This window comes from Babylonia areolata, chromosome 5 (genome assembly GCF_041734735.1).
Source record: "Babylonia areolata isolate BAREFJ2019XMU chromosome 5, ASM4173473v1, whole genome shotgun sequence".
NCBI classification, from domain to species: Eukaryota; Metazoa; Mollusca; class Gastropoda; order Neogastropoda; family Buccinidae; genus Babylonia; species Babylonia areolata.
In genome coordinates, this window is record NC_134880.1 from 2095845 (window position 1) to 2106985 (window position 11141).

Below are 11141 nucleotides of genomic sequence, written 5' to 3' on the forward strand. Positions count from 1 at the left end.
GGAGATAACAGGGTTGATTCCATCCAAAGCAGGCGATGGCCATTTCGTCGCTGGGGACACAGCGGGCTCGCGATCTCCAGATTGCCAAAACAAATATCTCACATAATTCCGCTGTTTCGGACGATCGACCCGTCCACATCGTCGTCAAACTGAGAATGAAAGTCTGCCAGTGCTGACACGGATCTCTCTCATATTCCTTGGTCGATTTTTGATGCATTTTGTCCTGATCATTGCGAAATCGCAAAATCTGATTATGAAAAAACGAGGAAAAAGAAAATGAGGATTATGATGCTGGAACAGTAACACCTGTCTGTCTGTTGCTGTCTGTGTCTGTCCGTGGTCAATGATTTATCTGAAATCGCTGAATCCCTGACACTGTGGATCGGATCTAGCTACGGATATATAGCTTTAATATGCATCGAAAGTATCAGTCATTTTGACCATGATTGTGTTTCTGGCTCACCCGTCCAAAAGGAGCTGTCACGGGGTTTTTTTATGTTGTCTCTAAAATCAAATCTTTCTCTTTTTTATATCTCTTTTTTCTTTTTCTTTTTTTTTTTTTTTTAACCATTTCACACGTTACAACAGGTTTTCACAATTCTCGACTCGCCTTGACGAGAAAAATATAGTCTGCCAGCGCGCGCAAAGGTTTCCACTGTATTCATGCCATTTTGATGCAGTTTGAGTTGAACAACACGGAATATGTGTGGAGTGATGGTCAAGAGGTAACACGTCCGCCAAGGAAGCGAGAGAATCTGCGCGCGCTGGTTCAAATCACGGCTCAGTCACCGGTATTTTCTCCCCCTCCACTAGACCCTGAGTGGTGGTCTGGACGCTAGTCATTCGGATGAGACGATAAACCGAGGTCCCGTGTGCAGCATGCACTTAGCGCACGTGAAAGAACCCACGGCAACAAAAAGGTTGTTCCTGGCAAAATTCTGTAGATAAATCCACTTCGACAGGAAAAACAAATAGCACGCAGGAAAAAATACCAAAAAAAATGGGTGGCGCTGTAGTGTAGCGACGCGCTCTCCCTGAGGAGAGCAGCCCGAATTTCACACAGAGAAATCTGTTGTGACAAAAAGAGAAATACAAAACAATACAATAACATCTTTTGGAAATCCACCTTTTTGACGCTGACTACAGTTCAAAGAAAATACAACTCTTGTAATCATTGCCTTCAAACAGTCTGGATGTGCACGACTTCAATGAAACTGTTGGATTACTTACTAGTGCAACAGGAAGACTTGCCGAAAGTTTCAAGATGGCTTGAACAAATCCAAGTCGCGCCAAAAATATATTTTGCACACACAAACGTGTGACAATTCTTTTTAAACAAATAAATAAACAAAAATACACGGTTGTTCTAAGATCACATCTAAAATGATAATTTCCGAAGATGGTCAGCCTCTCTCTCTCTCTCTGTTATCCCATGTGATCTTCACTGTTGGGGTCACAATAACTCACATTCTTTGTCCTTCATTCACATCATTTGGTTAAACCCCCAAAAATGTAAAATGGCTCAACCATCTTGTTTTCCATTGCGAACGTGTTCGAACTCAGCTGACAGATCTAATCTGGAGCTTCCCCCTCCAGCTGCCCACTCTCCTCACCTCGCATCGATTGGCTTGTCCGTCGACATCCCCGCTTCCCACGACCTTCTGGTCCCACAGGACTGTCCCCCAGCTTGTGCACATCCCATTAAAGTGCTCAGACTAACATAACACCTGAAATAATTATATACACTGTCCAGCAATATCAGTCCAGGCAATGCTTTAACAGACGATGTACACCCGTTTGTCCGTGATCCGATCAGAGTGGGTGGACAGAAATCTTTAGTGGGTAAAGTATTCATGGATTTTTCTTCTTCTTCTTCGCTGGCTTTACTTCTTCTTCTTTTTCTTCTCCTTCTCCTTCTACTACTTCTTTTCTTCTACTTCTACTTCTCTGGCTTTTCTTCTTCTATTACTACTCCTTCTTCTTCTTCTTCTGCCTTTAATCTTTCTACTTCTTCTTCTTCTTCTTCTGCCTTTAATCTTTCTACTTCTTCTTCTTCTTCTGCCTTTAATCTTTCTACTTCTTCTTCTTCTTCTTCTGCCTTTAATCTTTCTACTTCTTCTTCTTCTTCTTCTGCCTTTAATCTTTCTACTTCTTCTTCTTCTTCTTCTTCTGCCTTTAATCTTTCTACTTCTTCTTCTTCTTCTTCTCTGGCTTTTCTTCTTCTTCTACTTCATCTTCTTCTTCTCCGTCTCCTCTTCCTCTTTCTCTTCTGCGTTAGTGGGCCGCAACTCTCACGTTCATGTACTGAACGAGTGGGCTTTTTCCGTGCAGGGCCGATTTCACCCAGCCATAAAGGCAGCCACACTCCGTTTTCGGGGATGGTGGAGGGGGTGTTCGTTCTACTAAGAAGGGGGAATGACGAGGACTAAACCTATACAGGGTATCTGTGAAGCAGCTCTCACTCCTGTTTTATATATAAATGTAAAGGCTAGAGAAGTGGTTTTGTACTTTTAATTTCTTTCTTAATCATGGTTTTGTATTATTAATTTCTTTCTTATTCATCGAAACACTTTTAAGAAATGTTCAAAATCTGCCGCTGACCATGTCAATGGTGAACAAACTGTTTTGTTCATTGTTTATTGAGGAGCTAAAGTGCATTATAGATATCCATTATTCATTATCTTTCTTTATTCATTCCAGATATTATCGTTTGTTCACAATCATAAGCAGAGCTTCCTAATATATATATATATATATATATATATATGTGTGTGTGTGTGTGTGTGTGTGTGTGTGTGTGTGTGTGTGTGTGTGTGTGTGATCAACAACTTCGGCTCTTTGGAATTCACTATGCAAATACATGCATGTATGCATGACAAAACTGCCCCAAAAGGAACCGAAACAAAACAAAAAATATCATCTTTCTTCATCGCTGAAATTTCTGGCTCCTTTTCAGATGATACAATTTGCTGGCGTATTCACCAGCCAAGTGATTCTGCAGCAGGATATATTCTTGATATAAAAGCCAGATAGTGAAGTGATGCGAAATACTGACCTATCTGATACAGTTACTCAAGTCTGCCTTTCTGGCTTCTACATCAAAATCTGCACTGGGGAAATACTTGCCTGTTTGGAACGTATGTTAATCTGCAAACTTTATCGCATTCCAATTTGCTTCCTCTCCCTCTCTCTCTCCCCCTTTTTGAGAGACCGTCAGTTGTGACAGATGTGGAAAGAAAGACAGACACACACACTGAAACAAAGAGAGGTTTGTTTTTGTTTTTGTTTTTTCATCGATCCCAACAAATATTTTACTTTCTGAATCTTTGAGTTCCCTTACCCTATAAAATCCGTGCGGCGTGGCATTTTGGTACAGATGCTCCCGCTCTTGTTGTTGGTGGTGGCGGTGCTGTTGTTATTGCTCTTTTCTTGTCTCCTCCACTGCTGTTGTTGTTTTCTTCTCTCCCCCGCCTCATACCAGCAACCAAAAACAGGTGAAAACTTTTTTTTTCAAATGCCAACGCTGAGCCACGAGTTTGATTTTGTAAACCAACACTGCTTTGTTCTCTAAGAAGCAGAGACCTTGGAAGCTGTCTTGGTTTCCCCAAACTGATAAAATGCCAGACAAGCGGAATCAATACCATGCCCTTTGCCACGTTCTCAGAGCAACGAGCGTGATTCTGGAATGAAGATGCACGTGAAGAGTGATGACCAAGGGGAGAGAACAGAGGCAGGGAGGAAGGGAGGGAGAGAGAAGGGGAGAAGTGGGCAAGAAGGGTGAGAGGGAGAGAACAGAGGCAGGGAGGAAGGGATGGAGAGAGAAGGGGAGAAGTGGGCAAGAAGGGTGAGAGGGAGAGAACAGAGGCAGGGAGGAAGGGAGGGAGAGACAAGGGGAGAAGTGGGCAAGAAGGGCGAGAGGGAGAGAACAGAGGCAGGGAGGAAGGGATGGAGAGAGAAGGGGAGAAGTGGGCAAGAAGGGTGAGAGGGAGAGAACAGAGGCAGGGAGGAAGGGAGGGAGAGACAAGGGGAGAAGTGAGCAAGAAGGGTGAGAGGGAGAGAACAGAGGCAGGGAGGAAGGGAGGGAGAGACAAGGGGAGAAGTGGGCAAGAAGGGAGAGAGGGAGAAAACGAGGCAGGGAGGAAGGGATGGAGAGACAAGGGGAGAAGTGGGCAAGAAGGGAGAGAGGGAGAGAACAGAGGCAGGGAGGAAGGGAGGGAGAGACAAGGGGAGAAGTGGGCAAGAAGGGAGAGAGGGAGAGAACAGAGGCAGGGAGGAAGGGAGGGAGAGACAAGGGGAGAAGTGGGCAAGAAGGGAGAGAGGGAGAAAACGAGGCAGGGAGGAAGGGATGGAGAGACAAGGGGAGAAGTGGGCAAGAAGGGTGAGAGGGAGAGAACAGAGGCAGGGAGGAAGGGATGGAGAGACAAGGGGAGAAGTGGGCAAGAAGGGCGAGAGGGAGAAAACGAGGCAGGGAGGAAGGGATGGAGAGACAAGGGGAGAAGTGGGCAAGAAGGGAGAGAGGGAGAGAACAGAGGCAGGGAGGAAGGGAGGGAGAGACAAGGGGAGAAGTGGGCAAGAAGGGCGAGAGGGAGAGAACAGAGGCAGGGAGGAAGGGATGGAGAGACAAGGGGAGAAGTGGGCAAGAAGGGTGAGAGAGAGAGAACAGAGGCAGGGAGGAAGGGATGGAGAGACAAGGGGAGAAGTGGGCAAGAAGGGCGAGAGGGAGAGAGAGAGAAAACGAGGCAGGGAGGAAGGGAGGGAGAGACAAGGGGAGAAGTGGGCAAGAAGGGTGAGAGGGAGAGAACAGAGGCAGGGGACCAGAGGTGTTTCTCTTTTAATAATAATAATAATAATAATAATAATGGTATCTATATAGCGCTGAATCTTGTGCAGAGACAAATCAAAGCGCTTTCGCATCAGTCATTCACGCACATGCATAACTCTAAAACTGGAGAAACTGAAGACAAGGAAGAGGCAGGGAAGGAAGGCTATTTTGGGAAGAGGTGGGTTTTTAGGCCAGACTTGAAAGAGCTGAGTGTGGAGACTTGACGAAGCGAAAGAGGAAGTTCATTCCAATTGCAAGGTCCAGAGACAGAGAAAGAACGGGACGGCCAACAGTCGAGTGTCTCTTTTTCGTCTTCTTTTTATAATCTGTTTTTATCTTTGCCGATTATTTTGCTTTCTAAACTTTTCGTTCTCATTACCAAAACATATGTGTGCAATATATCGGTGTAAGATTTCTTAAGCTTTTTTTTTTCCTTTTTTTTTTTTCTTTTTTTTTTTTCTTTTTTTTTCATATTTGTTTTTCCTCCCCACTCTACTCCCCCTTCCCCCTGCCGCGATAAAAACCAGAGATAAGCGAAACCAATACACAAAAAACATTTGCCAGTGCGGAGCCACATGTTTGATTTTGTAAACAAAGATTGCTTTGTCCTCGATGGGGGCGGAGACCTTGAAAGTCGTCTCAGTTTCCACCAAATGATTACTGCCACACAAACGGAATCAATGCTAACCCCATTGCTATGTTTTCAGAGCAACGGGCTTTATTTTGAGAATGAATATTCTCGGGTATTATTATGGGGGAGGGAGGATAGAAGGGGGGAGAGAAGGGGGCCGGGGTGGGGGGGGGGACAAAACTTATAACGCAGATTCGAGGACTTTCGAATCCCTGCGAAATTCATTTGGCTTAACATTGCAACGAGACACAGGATCATACTTTCTTAATGGTACACAACCAACCATGATTATTTTGCTGCATCTTTCTTTCTTTCTGAACTTCCTGATAGATCTCTTTACCCTTTCAAGTCCGTGCAATATGTCCACAGGTGCGCAAGCACTTTGGTCTGGTTTAATTCTCCTGCCTGGAAGTTGCTGGATGTAAGCGATAAGCGAAACCAATTTTAAAAAAAACAAAAAAAACACACACACTCGCCAGCATTGAGAGACGCGTTTGATTTTGCAGACAAACACTGCATTGCTCTCCAGGAGGGCAGAGACCTTGGAAGTTGGCGTCTTGGTTTCCCTGGCCTGATAACTGCCAGACAAACAGAATCGATACAAAGCCGTTTTCCATGTTTTCACAGCAACGAACGTTATTCTGGGAATGAAGATGCACGTGCACTCTGAGAAAGGAGGAAGGGGATGAAGAGAGACAGGGGGGGGGGGAGAGAAAGAGAGACAGAGAGACAGACAGATGTTTTAATCAATATAGGCAATGGCAGTTACAGCTAAGATGCTCTTTATCAAGGGGTGGTGTGAACAAGCCTTTCAAAGGTGTGTGTGTGTGTGTGTGTGTGTGTGTATGTGTGTGTGTGTATATATATATATATATATATATATATATATATATATACAATTATTAACATTTCTTATTCACAAAATTTTATTAAGCATATGAGAGAGAGAGAGAGAGAGAGAGAGAGAGAGAGAGAGAAAGAGAGAGAGAGAGAGAGAGAAAGAGAGAGAGAGAGAGAGAGAGAGAGAGAGAGAGAGAGAGAGAGAGAGAGAGAGAGAGAGAGAGAGAGAGCTTTCTCAATCTATTCTCTCGGCGCACTATTTTAAAAGGAAAAATCCGCATCACGCCACACCATCGTTCTCTCGTCACACACTGCAACAAGCAGAATCGTCACACACCGTAACAAGCAGAATCGTCACACACCGCAACAAGCAGAATCGTCACACACCGCAACAAGCAGAATCGTCACACACCGTAACAAGCAGAATCGTCACATACCGCAACAAGCAGAATCGTCACACACCGTAACAAGCAGAATCGTCACACACCGTAACAAGCAGAATCGTCACATACCGCAACAAGCAGAATCGTCACACACCGTAACAAGCAGAATCGTCACATACCGTAACAAGCAGAATCGTCACATACCGTAACAAGCAGAATCGTCACACACCGCAACAAGCAGAATCGTCACATACCGTAACAAGCAGAATCCGAAACGGAAAGGGCACAGGTAGCCCCGAAGACAACACAGAAATCACAGCACCTGGTAGCTCTGAATCACGAGTCGTAAAGCCAAAAACAGCAACAATATAAAGAGAGAGGGATGAGAGAGAGGAGCGGGAGAGAAATGTGGTAGAGGGAGTGAGGTAAGAGAATGAGCGAGAGAGGGGGGGGGGAGAGAGACAGAGACAGAATAAGAGAGAGAGAGAGAGGGGAGGGAGAGAGAGAGAGAGAACAAACAAACGATTATTTCAGTATAAGGCCATCGCCCCATTTATAGCGGGTTAAACAAAAGTAAACAAGATATAGCTAAGTATAGTACATAATTTATTGCTAACACACAACAATATACGAATACAGAAATAGAGCGTAAACGGGTGAATATGAAGACATCAAGAGAAGAGAAACAAGAGAAAAACATGGTCATTGTGTTATTCTCTATCATGCTTCGTTTCAGCTGAATTATGACGCCTCTTCAATGCTTCGTAGATACACAGAGATTACTTAGTTATTGTATTTTCTTCTTTTTTGTTTTTTTAAGGATAACAGCATTTGCAACGAGGACATTATGTCCATTATGGTAGACAAAACATGTTCCTATGTTCGAGAGAGAGAGAGACAAGACAAAAAAGTCTTTATTTCGAGGATAACAGATAAGCACTGGTGTGCTTTTTTACATCCAGTCCCCGCCCTGAATAAGGTCTACACTACGCAATACTAAATGAAATTAAAGCATTGTGTTATCAGAAATACACGAGAGAAGGAAAAAATCGAAAATTATTATTTTAAAATAAAAACGAAAAAAAAGAACACACACACACACACACACACACACACACACACACACGTCATACAGCCACAAGCATGGTGTTATTAAAATGCATAAGAAAAAATGATCAAAATCAAAGAAACAAACACACACAACACACACCGCACCACAGACCAGAACAGGGGATGAAGGGTGAGGGCGGTTCTTAGTCAACCATGTACATACACAGTCTTTTTAAGTAGTACCAGCTTGAGCCCCCGTTTATGAAGATTCTGTAATGGCTTCATGGTGTTCGCACTGGCGGAGTCCCATAGTGTTGATGCATAATCTATTGTTGACTGGGATATGTACTTGAAAAAATAGTTTCCGTAAGTGAAGGTCAAGGAAATGTTTGATTTTGGATAGTTGATGGGTTTTCTAGGCTGTCTTTTTGCAAAGGGAATTTATGTGAGGATTCCGAGTGAGATTGTTCTCAATTATGATCCCAAGAACTTTATGATCACTGACCTGTTCAATAGGTTCACATTTAATTTGGATGGAAGGAAAATTATATGTAGTGTTTTGCCTCTTTTGTCTGGTCGTGATTAACATGTATTGAGAGAGAGAGAGAGAGAGAGAGAGATGAGGAGGAGGAGGATGTTAGGGATGAGAGAGAGACAAGTGAGACAGTCATACAAAAGACAGAAACACAGATACACAGGCAGACAGACAGACAGAGAAGTCAGGACCCAACGAGGACACACACCCCTCGGACAGCCAACACGGACTTCACCCACTGACAGCCAGGATACCAGGCGGACCCCCCAACCCGGACAGGCAACCAGGACTTCACCCACTGACAGCCAGGATACCAGGCGGACCCCCCAACCCGGACAGGCAACCAGGGCTTCACCCACTGACAGCCAGGATACCAGGCGGACCCCCCAACCCGGACAGGCAAACAGGATTCTATTCCTCGAACTACACCGCCAACTACGGAGCAAGACCACAGCCATGAACAATTTGACCTTAAGGTTTACCTACACCACTTATGAAAGAGAGGGAGAGGAGGAGGAAGAGGAGGAGGAAGAGGATGTTTTGGGAGGGATAGAGACAAGCTGGACAGTGAGGGGGGTGGGAGGTGTGCAGAAAGGAGAGAGGGGGAGGAGGAGGAGGACGTTTGGGGAGGAAGAGAGACAGGGAGAGACGGGTTGGGAAGATGTGTGTAAGAATGGGCAGTGAGACAGACAGACAGACAGACAGACAGAGACATGAGGCAGCCCAGGAAGTGAAATATACCGGCAGTAAAGATATAAAACAGGAAACGGAAGCACGCAAGACGGCAAATGAGTACCCACCGAGTTACAGCTAAGATGCTCTCTATCAAACAGGGGAGTTGGGTGAGTGTCTGGTATTTCGACTGGAGCAAAAGGGAGAGGGCTTGGGGAGGGGAGGGGGTCAGATTTACGCAAGTCCGGTGAAGTGGGCCTCGTAACGGCCATTTATCTGTCTGTTAAACGACTGGAGGAGGGCTTTCCGCCAGCCGTCCCAAACTCACCCTCTCTCCCAAAGCATACACCATGTCTGACTTTCTTCCCATCTCCATTTTAATCTCGGTGAGAACTCTAATCTAGACAAGCCAAACAGAATCTTCGACCTTAAACCTGAATGAAACTCTCTCTCATCCCCATCATTATCATCGTCTGTCATATTTGTAATACATTATATTGGGGTTAGATGACTTTATCTATCGTATAATGAGACTAGTGGGATCGGTAGTGGGAGTGTTCCACATTTCCATGCCCTCTCAGAAATGTCGTTATTGCACCAGTCACACTAAAACCCTCCTGTGAGTACTGTTCCGCTGAAGCCCCATTATGCTTGTAACCCACTTGGTGGCTGTCAAACCTGATCACCACGAGGGCCACTCACAAGAGGACACCCGGTTCCCAACACAGTCACTAAGTCATTTGTTCCCTGTGCCAACACCCTTTGGCCTTTCCCGATCCAACAAAGGCGGGACACTGGCCAGTTATGCCCCCCTGATGACCGTACGTTCTTAGTTCCGTAGCCGGACTGATAGTGTCCCCTGGCCTGGGACTCGCTGTACATCCCTCAGAGATTCTACCTTCGCCAAGCACTGACACAGATTCACTGCGTGAGGTGCGACACTGGAGAAGAGGACAACACGCAGGTCACCAATGACTGCAGAAGAACGACTGGTGGCGAATGCTTCTAGGGTCAAGGTGTTCTAGTGTAAGATTCGTTTAATCTGGGTCACCACGACAGCAGGGAATGGAGTACTGTAAAGCTTGAGACAATACCTCACGTCAACGAGAAATAAGAACTGAACTACATCACTTTAAAGGACGTAAAACTCACCACATCACATCACTTACGTAGATCAACGAGAATGACGATGATGCTAACGATGCTAAGCAGATGCAGTCTGGTTTGCCATCAGGTCCTTGAAACTCATCACAACACATCACACCAATCGCGTCAATCAACGAGAATGACAATGAAGCTAACGATGCTACGGAGATGCAGTTTGGTTCAAGACGACGCGGAAAGTGTGCCTGCACTCACTGCTCCTTCACAATGTACCCATAGCCGATGGCTGCCGACAGACACAGATGATAGCTGTGTGGCAGCAAACTGAACAACACACTTAAAGGCGCGTCCGTGATGAGGATGACACTCGAAACTCTGAGCCCTTGTGTTCCCACTTGAGTCCATGGCACACTCAGCTCTGTGTAGGATCCGGCCAAGGACAAAAATCCTTCAGTACTGTCAATGGCTGTTCCATGCCTCAGATGGATTCGTACCAAAGTACTTCCAATTAACAGTCCGTGACTCTAACCACTGCGCCAAAACAGCTGGTCGAGATGTGTATTTGTTCTCTCTATCAATGTGAGGTTGTCCTTTGCTTCCTTGTTAACATGCCAAAAGACAATAATCGTTCAGTTCATCAAAACTGCTTTCTTCCCCCCCCCCACACCCCCCACCCCCCCTTTTTTTTTTTTAATCCGTGCACATGTGCAGGTTGACCATCTATACCCAATACTGTAAATTTTACAGTCCAAAGTTTATTTTTAGTTTTTTTAATCAATGAAAATATACCAAATCTTTATTGTTCTGTACTACAATTCTCGCGTTTAGGAACCATGCTAATTATCACATACTATGCATGTTTAGATTTTAGATGTTTTGTATTACTCACATTTTATCTCCAACTACAAATTCACGATTAAGCTCTTAAGTATGGAAACAAGGCCCTGGGTGCTCTTTGGAGTTGATTCATAATTGTTATTATTGTGATTCTTGTTATCATCTTTAATACTTGTCATAATTGCTTAGAAACTGAAAACACTCGTGTCCAGCACATACATAAAATCAAAATCTGGACAAAATAACCAAGTCGGCAAATTCTTAAAG